General features: G+C 39.6%; 1 protein-coding gene across 7 annotated transcripts in view; it reads left to right on the forward strand.

Moving 5' to 3' along the window:
- LOC142913943 (uncharacterized) overlaps positions 1-22,021 on the forward strand; it is a 266,595-nt gene that overhangs the window by 135,036 nt on the left and 109,538 nt on the right. The window lies entirely within an intron of this gene.

Genomic DNA, 22,021 nt, shown 5'->3' on the forward strand with positions numbered 1-22,021 from the left:
ACAGACACTTACATACAAACACTTACATACAGACACTTACATACAGACACTTACATACAGACACTTACATACAAACACTTAGACACTTACATACAGACACTTACATACAGGCTCTTACATAAAGACACTTACATACAGACACTTAGACACTTACATACAGACACTTACATACAGACTCTTACATAAAGACACTTACATACAGACACTTAGACACTTACATACAGACACTTACATACAGACTCTTACATAAAGACACTTACATACAGACACTTAGACACTTACATACAGACACTTACTTACAGACTCTTACATAAAGACCCTTACATACAGACAATTACATACAAACACTTACATACAGACACTAAGACACTTACATACAGACACTTACATACATACACTTACATACAGACACTGAGACACTTACATACATATACTTACATACAGACACTTACATACAGACACTTACATACAGACACTGAGACACTTACATAAGACACTTCCATACAGACGCTGAGACACTTACATACAGACACTTACATACAGACACTTACATACAGACACTGAGACACTTACATACAGACACTTACATACAGACACTGAGACACTTACATACAGACACTTACATAAAGACACTGAGACACTTACATAGACACTTACATACAGATGCTTACATACAGACACTTACATACAGACACTGAGACACTTACATACAGACACTTACATACAGACACATACAGACGCTGAGACACTTACATACAGACACTTGCATACAGACACTTACATACAGACACGAAGACACTTACATACAGACACTTACATACTGACACTTACATACAGACACTTACATACAGACACTTGCAAACAGACACTTACATACAGAAACTTACACACGGACACTTACATACAGATACTTACATACAGACACTTACAGACACTTAAATACAGCCACCTACATACAGAGACTTACATACAGACACTTACATACAGACACTTACATACAAACACTTAGACACTTACATACAGACACTTACATACAGGCTCTTACATAAAGACACTTACATACAGACACTTAGACACTTACATACAGACACTTACATACAGACTCTTACATAAAGACACTTATATACAGACACTTAGACACTTACATACAGACACTTACATACAGACTCTTACATAAAGACACTTACATACAGACACTTAGACACTTACATACAGACACTTACATACAGACTCTTACATAAAGACCCTTACATACAGACAATTACATACAAACACTTACATACAGACACTAAGACACTTACATACAGACACTTACATACATACACTTACATACAGACACTGAGACACTTACATACATATACTTACATACAGACACTTACATACAGACACTTACATACAGACACTGAGACACTTACATACAGACACTTCCATACAGACACTGAGACACTTACATACAGACACTTACATACAGACACTTACATACAGACACTGAGACACTTACATACAGACACTTACATACAGACACTGAGACACTTACATACAGACACTTACATAAAGACACTGAGACACTTACATAGACACTTACATACAGACGCTTACATACAGACACTTACATACAGACACTGAGACACTTACATACAGACACTTACATACAGACACATACAGACGCTGAGACACTTACATACAGACACTTGCATACAGACACTTACATACAGACACGAAGACACTTACATACAGACACTTACATACTGACACTTACATACAGACACTTACATACAGACACTTGCAAACAGACACTTACATACAGAAACTTACGCACGGACACTTACATACAGATACTTACATACAGACACTTACAGACACTTAAATACAGCCACCTACATACAGAGACTTACATACAGACACTTACATACAGACACTTACATACAGACACATACATACACTTAGATACAGACACTTACATACAGACACTGAGACACTTACATACAGACACTTAGATACAGACACTTACATACAGACACTGAGACACTTACATACAGACACTTACATATAAACACTTAACATACCGACACTTACATACAGACACTTATATACAGACACTTACATAGAGACACTTACATACAGACACTTACTTAGACACTTACTTACAGACACTGAGACACTTAAATACAGACACTTACATACAGACACTTACATACAGACACTTACAAACACACACTGACATACAGACACTGAGACTTACATACAGACACTTACATACAGACACTTACATACAGACACTTACATTCAGACACGAAGACACTTACATACATACACTTACATACTGACACTTACATACAGACACTTACATACAGATACTTACATACAGACACTTACAGACACTTAAATACAGCCACCTACATACAGAGACTTACATACAGACACTTACATACAGACACTTACATACAGACACATACAGACACTTAGATACAGACACTTACATAAAGACACTGAGACACTTACATACAGACACTTACATACAGACACTGAGATATTTACATACAGACACTTACATACAAACACTTAACATACCGACACTTACATACAGACACTTATATACAGACACTTACATAGAGACACTTACATACAGACACTTACTTAGACACTTACTTACAGACACTGAGACACTTAAATACAGACACTTACATACAGACACTTACATACAGACACTTACAAACACACACTGACATACAGACACTGAGACTTACATACAGACACTTACATACAGACACTTACATAAAGACATTTACATACAGATACTGAGACACTTACATACAGACTTACTTAGACACTTACTTACAGACACTGAGACACTTAAATACAGACACTTACATACAGACACTTACATACAGACACTTACATACTGACACAAACAGACACTGAGACACTTACATACAGACACTTACATACAAACACTTACATACAGACACTTACATACAGACACTTACATACAGACACTTACATACAGACCCTTACATACAAACACTTAGACACTTACATACAGACACTTACATACAGACTCTTACATAAAGACACTTACATACAGACACTTAGACACTTACATACAGACACTTACATACAGACTCTTACATAAAGACACTTACATACAGACACTTAGACACTTACATACAGACACTTACATACAGACTCTTACATAAAGACCCTTACATACAGACAATTACATACAAACACTTACATACAGACACTAAGACACTTACATACAGACACTTACATACATACACTTACATACAGACACTGAGACACTTACATACATATACTTACATACAGACACTTACATACAGACACTTACATACAGACACTGAGACACTTACATACAGACACTTCCATACAGACACTGAGACACTTACATACAGACACTTACATACAGACACTTACATACAGACACTGAGACACTTACATACAGACACTTACATACAGACACTGAGACACTTACATACAGACACTTACATAAAGACACTGAGACACTTACATAGACACTTACATACAGACGCTTACATACAGACACTTACATACAGACACTGAGACACTTACATACAGACACTTACATACAGACACATACAGACGCTGAGACACTTACATACAGACACTTGCATACAGACACTTACATACAGACACGAAGACACTTACATACAGACACTTACATACAGACACTTGCAAACAGACACTTACATACAGAAACTTACACACGGACACTTACATACAGATACTTACATACAGACACTTACAGACACTTAAATACAGCCACCTACATACAGAGACTTACATACAGACACTTACATACAGACACTTACATACAGACACATACATACACTTAGATACAGACACTTACATACAGACACTGAGACACTTACATACAGACACTTACATACAGACACTGAGACACTTACATACAGACACTTACATACAAACACTTAACATACCGACACTTACATACAGACACTTATATACAGACACTTACATAGAGACACTTACATACAGACACTTACTTAGACACTTACTTACAGACACTGAGACACTTAAATACAGACACTTACATACAGACACTTACATACAGACACTTACAAACACACACTGACATACAGACACTGAGACTTACATACAGACACTTACATACAGACACTTACATACAGACACTTACATACAGACACGAAGACACTTACATACAGACACTTACATACTGACACTTACATACAGACACTTACATACAGATACTTACATACAGACACTTACAGACACTTAAATACAGCCACCTACATACAGAGACTTACATACAGACACTTACATACAGACACTTACATACAGACACATACAGACACTTAGATACAGACACTTACATACAGACACTGAGACACTTACATACAGACACTTACATACAGACACTGAGATATTTACATACAGACACTTACATACAAACACTTAACATACCGACACTTACATACAGACACTTATATACAGACACTTACATAGAGACACTTACATACAGACACTTACTTAGACACTTACTTACAGACACTGAGACACTTAAATACAGACACTTACATACAGACACTTACATACAGACACTTACAAACACACACTGACATACAGACACTGAGACTTACATACAGACACTTACATACAGACACTTACATACAGACACTTACATAAAGACATTTACATACAGATACTGAGACACTTACATACAGACACTTACATACAGACACTTATATACACACACTTACATACAGACACTTACATACAGGCACTTACATACAGACACTTACATAGACACTTACATACAGACACTTACATACTGACACAAACAGACACTGAGACACTTACATTCAGACACTTACATACAAACACTTACATACAGACACTTACATACAGACACTTACATAAGACACTTACATACAGACCCTTACATACAAACACTTAGACACTTACATACAGACACTTACATACAGGCTCTTACATAAAGACACTTACATACAGACACTTAGACACTTACATACAGACACTTACATACAGACTCTTACATAAAGACACTTACATACAGACACTTAGACACTTACATACAGACACTTACATACAGACTCTTACATAAAGACACTTACATACAGACACTTAGACACTTACATACAGACACTTACATACAGACTCTTACATAAAGACCCTTACATACAGACAATTACATACAAACACTTACATACAGACACTAAGACACTTACATACAGACACTTACATACATACACTTACATACAGACACTGAGACACTTACATACATATACTTACATACAGACACTTACATACAGACACTTACATACAGACACTGAGACACTTACATACAGACACTTCCATACAGACACTGAGACACTTACATACAGACACTTACATACAGACACTTACATACAGACACTGAGACACTTACATACAGACACTTACATACAGACACTGAGACACTTACATACAGACACTTACATAAAGACACTGAGACACTTACATAGACACTTACATACAGACGCTTACATACAGACACTTACATACAGACACTGAGACACTTACATACAGACACTTACATACAGACACATACAGACGCTGAGACACTTACATACAGACACTTGCATACAGACACTTACATACAGACACGAAGACACTTACATACAGACACTTACATACTGACACTTACATACAGACACTTACATACAGACACTTGCAAACAGACACTTACATACAGAAACTTACACACGGACACTTACATACAGATACTTACATACAGACACTTACAGACACTTAAATACAGCCACCTACATACAGAGACTTACATACAGACACTTACATACAGACACTTACATACAGACACATACATACACTTAGATACAGACACTTACATACAGACACTGAGACACTTACATACAGACACTTAGATACAGACACTTACATACAGACACTGAGACACTTACATACAGACACTTACATACAAACACTTAACATACCGACACTTACATACAGACACTTATATACAGACACTTACATAGAGACACTTACATACAGACACTTACTTAGACACTTACTTACAGACACTGAGACACTTAAATACAGACACTTACATACAGACACTTACATACAGACACTTACAAACACACACTGACATACAGACACTGAGACTTACATACAGACACTTACATACAGACACTTACATACAGACACGAAGACACTTACATACAGACACTTACATACTGACACTTACATACAGACACTTACATACAGATACTTACATACAGACACTTACAGACACTTAAATACAGCCACCTACATACAGAGACTTACATACAGACACTTACATACAGACACGAAGACACTTACATACAGACACTTACATACTGACACTTACATACAGACACATACAGATACTTACATACAGACACTTACAGACACTTAAATACAGCCACCTACATACAGAGACTTACATACAGACACTTACAAACAGACACTTACATACAGACACATACAGACACTTAGATACAGACACTTACATACAGACACTGAGACACTTACATACAGACACTTACATACAGACACTGAGATATTTACATACAGACACTTACATACAAACACTTAACATACCGACACTTACATACAGACACTTATATACAGACACTTACATAGAGACACTTACATACAGACACTTACTTAGACACTTACTTACAGACACTGAGACACTTAAATACAGACACTTACATACAGACACTTACAAACACACACTGACATACAGACACTGAGACTTACATACAGACACTTACATACAGACACTTACATACAGACACTTACATAAAGACATTTACATACAGATACTGAGACACTTACATACAGACACTTACATACAGACACTTATATACACACACTTACATACAGACACTTACATACAGGCACCTACATACAGACACTTACATAGACACTTACATACAGACACTTACATACTGACACAAACAGACACTGAGACACTTACATACAGACACTTACATACAAACACTTACATACAGACACTTACATACAGACACTTACATACAGACACTTACATACAAACACTTAGACACTTACATACAGACACTTACATACAGGCTCTTACATAAAGACACTTACATACAGACACTTAGACACTTACATACAGACACTTACATACAGACTCTTACATAAAGACACTTACATACAGACACTTAGACACTTACATACAGACACTTACATACAGACTCTTACATAAAGACACTTACATACAGACACTTAGACACTTACATACAGACACTTACTTACAGACTCTTACATAAAGACCCTTACATACAGACAATTACATACAAACACTTACATACAGACACTAAGACACTTACATACAGACACTTACATACATACACTTACATACAGACACTGAGACACTTACATACATATACTTACATACAGACACTTACATACAGACACTTACATACAGACACTGAGACACTTACATAAGACACTTCCATACAGACGCTGAGACACTTACATACAGACACTTACATACAGACACTTACATACAGACACTGAGACACTTACATACAGACACTTACATACAGACACTGAGACACTTACATACAGACACTTACATAAAGACACTGAGACACTTACATAGACACTTACATACAGATGCTTACATACAGACACTTACATACAGACACTGAGACACTTACATACAGACACTTACATACAGACACATACAGACGCTGAGACACTTACATACAGACACTTGCATACAGACACTTACATACAGACACGAAGACACTTACATACAGACACTTACATACTGACACTTACATACAGACACTTACATACAGACACTTGCAAACAGACACTTACATACAGAAACTTACACACGGACACTTACATACAGATACTTACATACAGACACTTACAGACACTTAAATACAGCCACCTACATACAGAGACTTACATACAGACACTTACATACAGACACTTACATACAAACACTTAGACACTTACATACAGACACTTACATACAGGCTCTTACATAAAGACACTTACATACAGACACTTAGACACTTACATACAGACACTTACATACAGACTCTTACATAAAGACACTTATATACAGACACTTAGACACTTACATACAGACACTTACATACAGACTCTTACATAAAGACACTTACATACAGACACTTAGACACTTACATACAGACACTTACATACAGACTCTTACATAAAGACCCTTACATACAGACAATTACATACAAACACTTACATACAGACACTAAGACACTTACATACAGACACTTACATACATACACTTACATACAGACACTGAGACACTTACATACATATACTTACATACAGACACTTACATACAGACACTTACATACAGACACTGAGACACTTACATACAGACACTTCCATACAGACACTGAGACACTTACATACAGACACTTACATACAGACACTTACATACAGACACTGAGACACTTACATACAGACACTTACATACAGACACTGAGACACTTACATACAGACACTTACATAAAGACACTGAGACACTTACATAGACACTTACATACAGACGCTTACATACAGACACTTACATACAGACACTGAGACACTTACATACAGACACTTACATACAGACACATACAGACGCTGAGACACTTACATACAGACACTTGCATACAGACACTTACATACAGACACGAAGACACTTACATACAGACACTTACATACTGACACTTACATACAGACACTTACATACAGACACTTGCAAACAGACACTTACATACAGAAACTTACGCACGGACACTTACATACAGATACTTACATACAGACACTTACAGACACTTAAATACAGCCACCTACATACAGAGACTTACATACAGACACTTACATACAGACACTTACATACAGACACATACATACACTTAGATACAGACACTTACATACAGACACTGAGACACTTACATACAGACACTTAGATACAGACACTTACATACAGACACTGAGACACTTACATACAGACACTTACATATAAACACTTAACATACCGACACTTACATACAGACACTTATATACAGACACTTACATAGAGACACTTACATACAGACACTTACTTAGACACTTACTTACAGACACTGAGACACTTAAATACAGACACTTACATACAGACACTTACATACAGACACTTACAAACACACACTGACATACAGACACTGAGACTTACATACAGACACTTACATACAGACACTTACATACAGACACTTACATTCAGACACGAAGACACTTACATACATACACTTACATACTGACACTTACATACAGACACTTACATACAGATACTTACATACAGACACTTACAGACACTTAAATACAGCCACCTACATACAGAGACTTACATACAGACACTTACATACAGACACTTACATACAGACACATACAGACACTTAGATACAGACACTTACATAAAGACACTGAGACACTTACATACAGACACTTACATACAGACACTGAGATATTTACATACAGACACTTACATACAAACACTTAACATACCGACACTTACATACAGACACTTATATACAGACACTTACATAGAGACACTTACATACAGACACTTACTTAGACACTTACTTACAGACACTGAGACACTTAAATACAGACACTTACATACAGACACTTACATACAGACACTTACAAACACACACTGACATACAGACACTGAGACTTACATACAGACACTTACATACAGACACTTACATAAAGACATTTACATACAGATACTGAGACACTTACATACAGACTTACTTAGACACTTACTTACAGACACTGAGACACTTAAATACAGACACTTACATACAGACACTTACATACAGACACTTACATACTGACACAAACAGACACTGAGACACTTACATACAGACACTTACATACAAACACTTACATACAGACACTTACATACAGACACTTACATACAGACACTTACATACAGACCCTTACATACAAACACTTAGACACTTACATACAGACACTTACATACAGACTCTTACATAAAGACACTTACATACAGACACTTAGACACTTACATACAGACACTTACATACAGACTCTTACATAAAGACACTTACATACAGACACTTAGACACTTACATACAGACACTTACATACAGACTCTTACATAAAGACCCTTACATACAGACAATTACATACAAACACTTACATACAGACACTAAGACACTTACATACAGACACTTACATACATACACTTACATACAGACACTGAGACACTTACATACATATACTTACATACAGACACTTACATACAGACACTTACATACAGACACTGAGACACTTACATACAGACACTTCCATACAGACACTGAGACACTTACATACAGACACTTACATACAGACACTTACATACAGACACTGAGACACTTACATACAGACACTTACATACAGACACTGAGACACTTACATACAGACACTTACATAAAGACACTGAGACACTTACATAGACACTTACATACAGACGCTTACATACAGACACTTACATACAGACACTGAGACACTTACATACAGACACTTACATACAGACACATACAGACGCTGAGACACTTACATACAGACACTTGCATACAGACACTTACATACAGACACGAAGACACTTACATACAGACACTTACATACAGACACTTGCAAACAGACACTTACATACAGAAACTTACACACGGACACTTACATACAGATACTTACATACAGACACTTACAGACACTTAAATACAGCCACCTACATACAGAGACTTACATACAGACACTTACATACAGACACTTACATACAGACACATACATACACTTAGATACAGACACTTACATACAGACACTGAGACACTTACATACAGACACTTACATACAGACACTGAGACACTTACATACAGACACTTACATACAAACACTTAACATACCGACACTTACATACAGACACTTATATACAGACACTTACATAGAGACACTTACATACAGACACTTACTTAGACACTTACTTACAGACACTGAGACACTTAAATACAGACACTTACATACAGACACTTACATACAGACACTTACAAACACACACTGACATACAGACACTGAGACTTACATACAGACACTTACATACAGACACTTACATACAGACACTTACATACAGACACGAAGACACTTACATACAGACACTTACATACTGACACTTACATACAGACACTTACATACAGATACTTACATACAGACACTTACAGACACTTAAATACAGCCACCTACATACAGAGACTTACATACAGACACTTACATACAGACACTTACATACAGACACATACAGACACTTAGATACAGACACTTACATACAGACACTGAGACACTTACATACAGACACTTACATACAGACACTGAGATATTTACATACAGACACTTACATACAAACACTTAACATACCGACACTTACATACAGACACTTATATACAGACACTTACATAGAGACACTTACATACAGACACTTACTTAGACACTTACTTACAGACACTGAGACACTTAAATACAGACACTTACATACAGACACTTACATACAGACACTTACAAACACACACTGACATACAGACACTGAGACTTACATACAGACACTTACATACAGACACTTACATACAGACACTTACATAAAGACATTTACATACAGATACTGAGACACTTACATACAGACACTTACATACAGACACTTATATACACACACTTACATACAGACACTTACATACAGGCACTTACATACAGACACTTACATAGACACTTACATACAGACACTTACATACTGACACAAACAGACACTGAGACACTTACATACAGACACTTACATACAAACACTTACATACAGACACTTACATACAGACACTTACATAAGACACTTACATACAGACCCTTACATACAAACACTTAGACACTTACATACAGACACTTACATACAGGCTCTTACATAAAGACACTTACATACAGACACTTAGACACTTACATACAGACACTTACATACAGACTCTTACATAAAGACACTTACATACAGACACTTAGACACTTACATACAACAACAACAACAACCGCCATTCGCCACTAAGTGGCGGTGACGTCACCACGACGCTTGTGCCAGGCTATGTGCACCCTGAGGCCACGTGAAGTGTCGAACGCCCGCTGGCAGGAGGTCACGGGGCAGACCCAGGTGCCACGGGTCGACTGACTGAGATGACTGGCTGATGCACCACCTGTGCCCCCTACTGTGCCAACCTGCTGTGCTTTAGCCACCCGGCGCTCCGCTCGCTGTTGTGAGCGTCGCTCCTCCGCCCTCCGTTGTTGTTGGAGGGCGACTGCCTCCAACTGCCCAGTAGCATCCTTCACGAGCCTCCTCCACAGAGGCCGATCTTGACACCGCTGGTACCAGTCATCGGCAAGTCCACTCAGCTCCACGTCCTCCTGTACCACATCACTCCATCTCTTCTCTAGCCCGTGCCGCGCCCGCTTAGCCCCCTCAATCCGGCCAAACAAAAGCTGTTTCGGCATGCGGTGGCTGGGCATGCGGGCTACATGACCCAGCCATCGCAGCCTTGCCTGCCGGAGGAGCTCACCGATGGGACCCTGCCCAGATCTTTCAAGGATTTGTGAGCTCCTCACACAATCCAGTCTGGTTAAACCCAGGATGGATCGTAGGCAGGCCAGCCTAAATGTTTCTAACCGGCGAAGATGTTCCATTAGGGGGGTCCACGTTTCGCAAGCATAGAGAAGGGAGGGAATGACCGTGGCCGAGAAGACCTGAAGCTTAGTGCGGAGCGACAGACCAGGTAGCTTCCACACAGCGTTACGCAACCGATGAAAAGATATTGCCGCTCGACTGATTCGGAGTGAGACCTCTGCTGTTAAACTGGAGCCAGTCATAAGCACACTGCCCAGGTATGGGAAACTCTCCACTCTCTCCACAACTGCCCCATCACCGATTGGGAGTTGTGGGGGTGGAGTGTCCGATGGTACAAAATACCCAGGCAGGTGCTTAGTTTTGGTGGGGCTGATGGTAAGGCCCCACCTCTTAGTGGCATGCTCCAGTCTCAGCAGCAGCGTCTCCAACTCCTCCTCTGACTGAGCAGCTATTACCAAGTCATCAGCATACATAACGTGGTTGAGCAATAGGGAGCCATCCCTTGACCGCACCCGGGCATCGATTAGCCTCCCATTATATCTGTACCATATGGAGATTCCCCCGGTACAGCTATTGAAGGCTTCACGAACTACGTGGTCAAAATAGATGTTAAATAATGTGGGAGCCAAAGGACATCCCTGTCGCACCCCAAGGTGTACAGGGAATGGCTCTGACTCCCGGCCACGTAGTTTTACCCGGGCCCGCTCACCATCATGAAGGTCCTTAATGATCGTGAGCAGAGGGTCAGGTACTCCAAAAGCACGAAGAACGACCCAGAGCCCAGGCCTACTGATGGTATCATAGGCCTTGACCAGGTCAATAAAGCAGAGATGTAGGTCTTGTTGGAATTCCCTACACCTCTGCTGTAGCAGACGGACAGAAAATATGGCATCTGTGCAGGACCGCCCTTTCCTGAAACCGCATTGGGGCTCCGCAAGCCTCTCCTCAGCGTGCCTGGCAAGGCGATGCTGAATAATCCTTGCCAGGACCTTTCCCGGCACACTGAGGAGTGAGATGCCCCTGTAGTTGTTACAGTCTGTGCGGTCCCCCTTCTTAAAAAGGGGGACCACCAGGGCATCCTTCCAATCCTGCGGAACCCGTCCAGTGGTCCAGACTGTTGTTATGATGTCATATAGGGCAGTCTGTGCACAAACGCCACCCTCCCTCAGCATTTCGCTTGGGAGATCATCTCTGCCCGCTGCCTTTCCTGGTCTCAGACTCCGGATCGCCTTCAATACTTCCTCAGCAGATGGCACCTCAGCCAGCCACTCACAGGGGGTGACTTCATCCAATATTTGAGGCACCGCAGCCTCAGCAGGGTCATCCTCACTTTGTGCCACGATGTTTTCCTGGCTGAGGGATTTTCCCTCCCCCAGGACCTCACAGAAATGCTCAGCAAATCTGCGAACCTGTTCCTGGGGGTCGGAAATTGGATCACCGTTTTTTCCCCTAATGATGGTAATAGGTGTGGCGCTGCAGGTTACTTTTTTGATGGAGTTAAATAGAGATTTGTGATCACGGGCCACTGAGGCAGACTCCATCTCCTCAGCAACCCGCGACCACCACCCATCCTTGCAGCGCCTCACGGCTCTCCGAACCTCCGAGCGAAGGCTGCGGTAAGCCTCCTCATTCTCTGACGTGGGATTCTGTAGCCGATGACAGTGGGCCTGTCGCTTTTTCTCAACCATCCTGAACAACTCCTCTGTCATCCAGGGTGTCTGGGGAGGTCTGGACCGTGTACCCAAAGCAGCCATTGCAGCTGCATGAGTCACAGTCCTAAACCTCGCCCATTTACCCTCGACATCAGGAGGAGTCGGGGACGATGCCAATCCCAGCCGCAAGCGATGATGAAATTCTCGCTTGCAACTTTCATCAGATAACTGAGACCAGGCCACTTTAGGTTGGAATGGGGTCCTGGGTGTACACCCACCACCGGAGTGGAAGAATGGCAGGCGCATCTTACAGATGACTAGTCGATGGTCAGAGGGCAGATCAGCTCCACGGTAGGTCCTGGTGTCAAGGACATGGGCTCGCATTCGCTGGTCCGTCACTATGTAGTCCAGCAGATGTTCTTGCTTGGACCCGGCATGCATCCATGATGTTGTGTGGATGCGCCGATGCCGGAACAGCGTGTTGGTAATTACAAGCCCATGGGCTGCACAAAAATCTAGCAGCCTCCTACCGTTGTTATTGAGCTGATCTGGCCCATGCCCTCCAATCACTCCAGACCAGGTGCCAGTATCATGACCAACTCGGGCATTGAAGTCACCCAACATGATGACTCTATCCCGAGGGGCCACTTTAGCCAGCACCTGTGACAGGAGGTCATAGAAGGCATCTGACTCATCGGCTTTGCCTGCATCCCTCCACGGATGTTCATCTTCGGTGGGGGCATAAGTAACCACGACCACCATTCCTCGCCTCCGGTTGATGGGAAGGCGAGCCCAAAGTAGCCTGGGGCTTACAGCTTCCCACACCTCACCGCCACGCTCCCACGCCCCCTTCATTCTTTTGTTCAAAAGAAGACCCACACCCTGTTGTTTGGCAGTCTGCTGCCCCGAGTAGAGGACTGTCCACCCCTCATGGTGGCAGGAGCCAGAGCCGGTCCACCGGACCTCCTGAATGCCGCATAGATCCAGGCGGTACCGGTCCAGCTCCCGACAGAGGAGTGGCAGCCTCTCCTCTGCAGTGAGCGTTCGAACATTCCACGTGGCCAACCGTAGTGGCTTTTCGTTGTTTCTGGAGTAGCCCCGAGGGTAGGTATTCAATCTCCTGGCTCCGCCAATTGGGGTTTGGCCAGGAGACGTCATAGACGCCTGGCCCCCCGGGGCCTCCGGCACAAGCTTAGTTGTTACATATTTCAGTTTAATTCGTAGTTTCGTGGTAATTAATTGAAGGTGGAGGGGTTACCAGCCCCTCGCACCCGTCCAGAGCCCCCGTTTAGCCCCTGTGGTGGACACATATGCCATGAGGGGAGGAGCCAATCAAAATTGGATCTCCCCCCACAGCGCTGTCCACGACAGAGTTGCCCGTCCGGCACCGCGAGGAGGTAGGGGGTTGTTTTGCCGGACTTACAGACACTTACATACAGACTCTTACATAAAGACACTTACATACAGACACTTAGACACTTACATACAGACACTTACATACAGACTCTTACATAAAGACCCTTACATACAGACAATTACATACAAACACTTACATACAGACACTAAGACACTTACATACAGACACTTACATACATACACTTACATACAGACACTGAGACACTTACATACATATACTTACATACAGACACTTACATACAGACACTTACATACAGACACTGAGACACTTACATACAGACACTTCCATACAGACACTGAGACACTTACATACAGACACTTACATACAGACACTTACATACAGACACTGAGACACTTACATACAGACACTTACATACAGACACTGAGACACTTACATACAGACACTTACATAAAGACACTGAGACACTTACATAGACACTTACATACAGACGCTTACATACAGACACTTACATACAGACACTGAGACACTTACATACAGACACTTACATACAGACACATACAGACGCTGAGACACTTACATACAGACACTTGCATACAGACACTTACATACAGACACGAAGACACTTACATACAGACACTTACATACTGACACTTACATACAGACACTTACATACAGACACTTGCAAACAGACACTTACATACAGAAACTTACACACGGACACTTACATACAGATACTTACATACAGACACTTACAGACACTTAAATACAGCCACCTACATACAGAGACTTACATACAGACACTTACATACAGACACTTACATACAGACACATACATACACTTAGATACAGACACTTACATACAGACACTGAGACACTTACATACAGACACTTAGATACAGACACTTACATACAGACACTGAGACACTTACATACAGACACTTACATACAAACACTTAACATACCGACACTTACATACAGACACTTATATACAGACACTTACATAGAGACACTTACATACAGACACTTACTTAGACACTTACTTACAGACACTGAGACACTTAAATACAGACACTTACATACAGACACTTACATACAGACACTTACAAACACACACTGACATACAGACACTGAGACTTACATACAGACACTTACATACAGACACTTACATACAGACACGAAGACACTTACATACAGACACTTACATACTGACACTTACATACAGACACTTACATACAGATACTTACATACAGACACTTACAGACACTTAAATACAGCCACCTACATACAGAGACTTACATACAGACACTTACATACAGACACTTACATACAGCCACATACAGACACTTAGATACAGACACTTACATACAGACACTGAGACGCTTACATACAGACACTTACTTAGACACTTACTTACAGACACTGAGACACTTAAATACAGACACTTACATACAGACACTTACATACAGACACTTACATACTGACACAAACAGACACTGAGACACTTACATACAGACACTTACATACAAACACTTACATACAGACACTTACATACAGACACTTACATACAGACACTTACATACAGACCCTTACATACAAACACTTAGACACTTACATACAGACACTTACATACAGACTCTTACATAAAGACACTTACATACAGACACTTAGACACTTACATACAGACACTTACATACAGACTCTTACATAAAGACACTTACATACAGACACTTAGACACTTACATACAGACACTTACATACAGACTCTTACATAAAGACCCTTACATACAGACAATTACATACAAACACTTACATACAGACACTAAGACACTTACATACAGACACTTACATACATACACTTACATACAGACACTGAGACACTTACATACATACTTACATACAGACACTTACATACAGACACTTACATACAGACACTGAGACACTTACATACAGACACTTCCATACAGACACTGAGACACTTACATACAGACACTTACATACAGACACTTACATACAGACACTGAGACACTTACATACAGACACTTACATACAGACACTGAGACACTTACATACAGACACTTACATAAAGACACTGAGACACTTACATAGACACTTACATACAGACGCTTACATACAGACACTTACATACAGACACTGAGACACTTACATACAGACACTTACATACAGACACATACAGACGCTGAGACACTTACATACAGACACTTGCATACAGACACTTACATATAGACACGAAGACACTTACATACAGACACTTACATACAGACACTTGCAAACAGACACTTACATACAGAAACTTACACACGGACACTTACATACAGATACTTACATACAGACACTTACAGACACTTAAATACAGCCACCTACATACAGAGACTTACATACAGACACTTACATACAGACACTTACATACAGACACATACATACACTTAGATACAGACACTTGCATACAGATACTGAGACACTTACATACAGACACTTACATACAGACACTGAGACACTTACATACAGACACTTACATACAAACACTTAACATACCGACACTTACATACAGACACTTATATACAGACACTTACATAGAGACACTTACATACAGACACTTACTTAGACACTTACTTACAGACACTGAGACACTTAAATACAGACACTTACATACAGACACTTACATACAGACACTTACAAACACACACTGACATACAGACACTGAGACTTACATACAGACACTTACATACAGACACTTACATACAGACACTTACATACAGACATGAAGACACTTACATACAGACACTTACATACTGACACTTACATACAGACACGTACATACAGATACTTACATACAGACACTTACAGACACTTAAATACAGCCACCTACATACAGAGACTTACATACAGACACTTACATACAGACACTTACATACAGACACATACAGACACTTAGATACAGACACTTACATACAGACACTGAGACACTTACATACAGACACTTACATACAGACACTGAGATATTTACATACAGACACTTACATACAAACACTTAACATACCGACACTTACATACAGACACTTATATACAGACACTTACATAGAGACACTTACATACAGACACTTACTTAGACACTTACTTACAGACACTGAGACACTTAAATACAGACACTTACATACAGACACTTACATACAGACACTTACATAAAGACATTTACATACAGATACTGAGACACTTACATACAGACACTTACATACAGACACTTATATACACACACTTACATACAGACACTTACATACAGGCACTTACATACAGACACTTACATAGACACTTACATACAGACACTTACATACTGACACAAACAGACCTGAGACACTTACATACAGACACTTACATACAAACACTTACATACAGACACTTACATACAGACACTTACATACAGACACTTACATACAGACCCTTACATACAAACACTTAGACACTTACATACAGACACTTACATACAGGCTCTTACATAAAGACACTTACATACAGACACTTAGACACTTACATACAGACACTTACATACAGACTCTTACATAAAGACACTTACATACAGACACTTAGACACTTACATACAGACACTTACATACAGACTCTTACATAAAGACACTTACATACAGACACTTAGACACTTACATACAGACACTTACATACAGACTCTTACATAAAGACCCTTACATACAGACAATTACATACAAACACTTACATACAGACACTAAGACACTTACATACAGACACTTACATACATACACTTACATACAGACACTGAGACACTTACATACATATACTTACATACAGACACTTACATACAGACACTTACATACAGACACTGAGACACTTACATACAGACACTTCCATACAGACACTGAGACACTTACATACAGACACTTACATACAGACACTTACATACAGACACTGAGACACTTACATACAGACACTTACATACAGACACTGAGACACTTACATACAGACACTTACATAAAGACACTGAGACACTTACATAGACACTTACATACAGACGCTTACATACAGACACTTACATACAGACACTGAGACACTTACATACAGACACTTACATACAGACACATACAGACGCTGAGACACTTACATACAGACACTTGCATACAGACACTTACATACAGACACGAAGACACTTACATACAGACACTTACATACTGACACTTACATACAGACACTTACATACAGACCCTTACATACAAACACTTAGACACTTACATACAGACACTTACATACAGGCTCTTACATAAAGACACTTACATACAGACACTTAGACACTTACATACAGACACTTACATACAGACTCTTACATAAAGACACTTACATACAGACACTTAGACACTTACATACAGACACTTACATACAGACTCTTACATAAAGACACTTACATACAGACACTTAGACACTTACATACAGACACTTACATACAGACTCTTACATAAAGACCCTTACATACAGACAATTACATACAAACACTTACATACAGACACTAAGACACTTACATACAGACACTTACATACATACACTTACATACAGACACTGAGACACTTACATACATATACTTACATACAGACACTTACATACAGACACTTACATACAGACACTGAGACACTTACATACAGACACTTCCATACAGACACTGAGACACTTACATACAGACACTTACATACAGACACTTACATACAGACACTGAGACACTTACATACAGACACTTACATACAGACACTGAGACACTTACATACAGACACTTACATAAAGACACTGAGACACTTACATAGACACTTACATACAGACGCTTACATACAGACACTTACATACAGACACTGAGACACTTACATACAGACACTTACATACAGACACATACAGATGCTGAGACACTTACATACAGACACTTGAATACAGACACTTACATACAGACACGAAGACACTTACATACAGACACTTACATACTGACACTTACATACAGACACTTACATACAGACACTTGCAAACAGACACTTACATACAGAAACTTACACACGGACACTTACATACAGATACTTACATACAGACACTTACAGACACTTAAATACAGCCACCTACATACAGAGACTTACATACAGACACTTACATACAGACACTTACATACAGACAAATACAGACACTTAGATACAGACACTTACATACAGACACTGAGACACTTACATACAGACACTTACATACAGACACTGAGATATTTACATACAGACACTTACATACAAACACTTAACATACCGACACTTACATACAGACACTTATATACAGACACTTACATAGAGACACTTACATACAGACACTTACTTAGACACTTACTTACAGACACTGAGACACTTAAATACAGACACTTACATACAGACACTTACATACAGACACTTACAAACACACACTGACATACAGACACTGAGACTTACATACAGACACTTACATACAGACACTTACATACAGACATTTACATACAGATACTGAGACACTTACATACAGACACTTACATACAGACACTTATATACACACACTTACATACAGACACTTACATACAGGCACCTACATACAGACACTTACATAGACACTTACATACAGACACTTACATACTGACACAAACAGACACTGAGACACTTACATACAGACACTTACATACAAACACTTACATACAGACACTTACATACAGACACTTACATACAGACACTTACATACAAACACTTAGACACTTACATACAGACACTTACATACAGGCTCTTACATAAAGACACTTACATACAGACACTTAGACACTTACATACAGACACTTACATACAGACTCTTACATAAAGACACTTACATACAGACACTTAGACACTTACATACAGACACTTACATACAGACTCTTACATAAAGACACTTACATACAGACACTTAGACACTTACATACAGACACTTACTTACAGACTCTTACATAAAGACCCTTACATACAGACAATTACATACAAACACTTACATACAGACACTAAGACACTTACATATAGACACTTACATACATACACTTACATACAGACACTGAGACACTTACATACATATACTTACATACAGACACTTACATACAGACACTTACATACAGACACTGAGACACTTACATAAGACACTTCCATACAGACGCTGAGACACTTACATACA

Source organism: Petromyzon marinus, unplaced genomic scaffold (genome assembly GCF_048934315.1).
Source record: "Petromyzon marinus isolate PM22_M1 ecotype Great Lakes invasive population unplaced genomic scaffold, UKy_Petmar_22M1.pri1.0 PM_G_Scaffold_27, whole genome shotgun sequence".
Taxonomy (NCBI): Eukaryota; Metazoa; Chordata; class Hyperoartia; order Petromyzontiformes; family Petromyzontidae; genus Petromyzon; species Petromyzon marinus.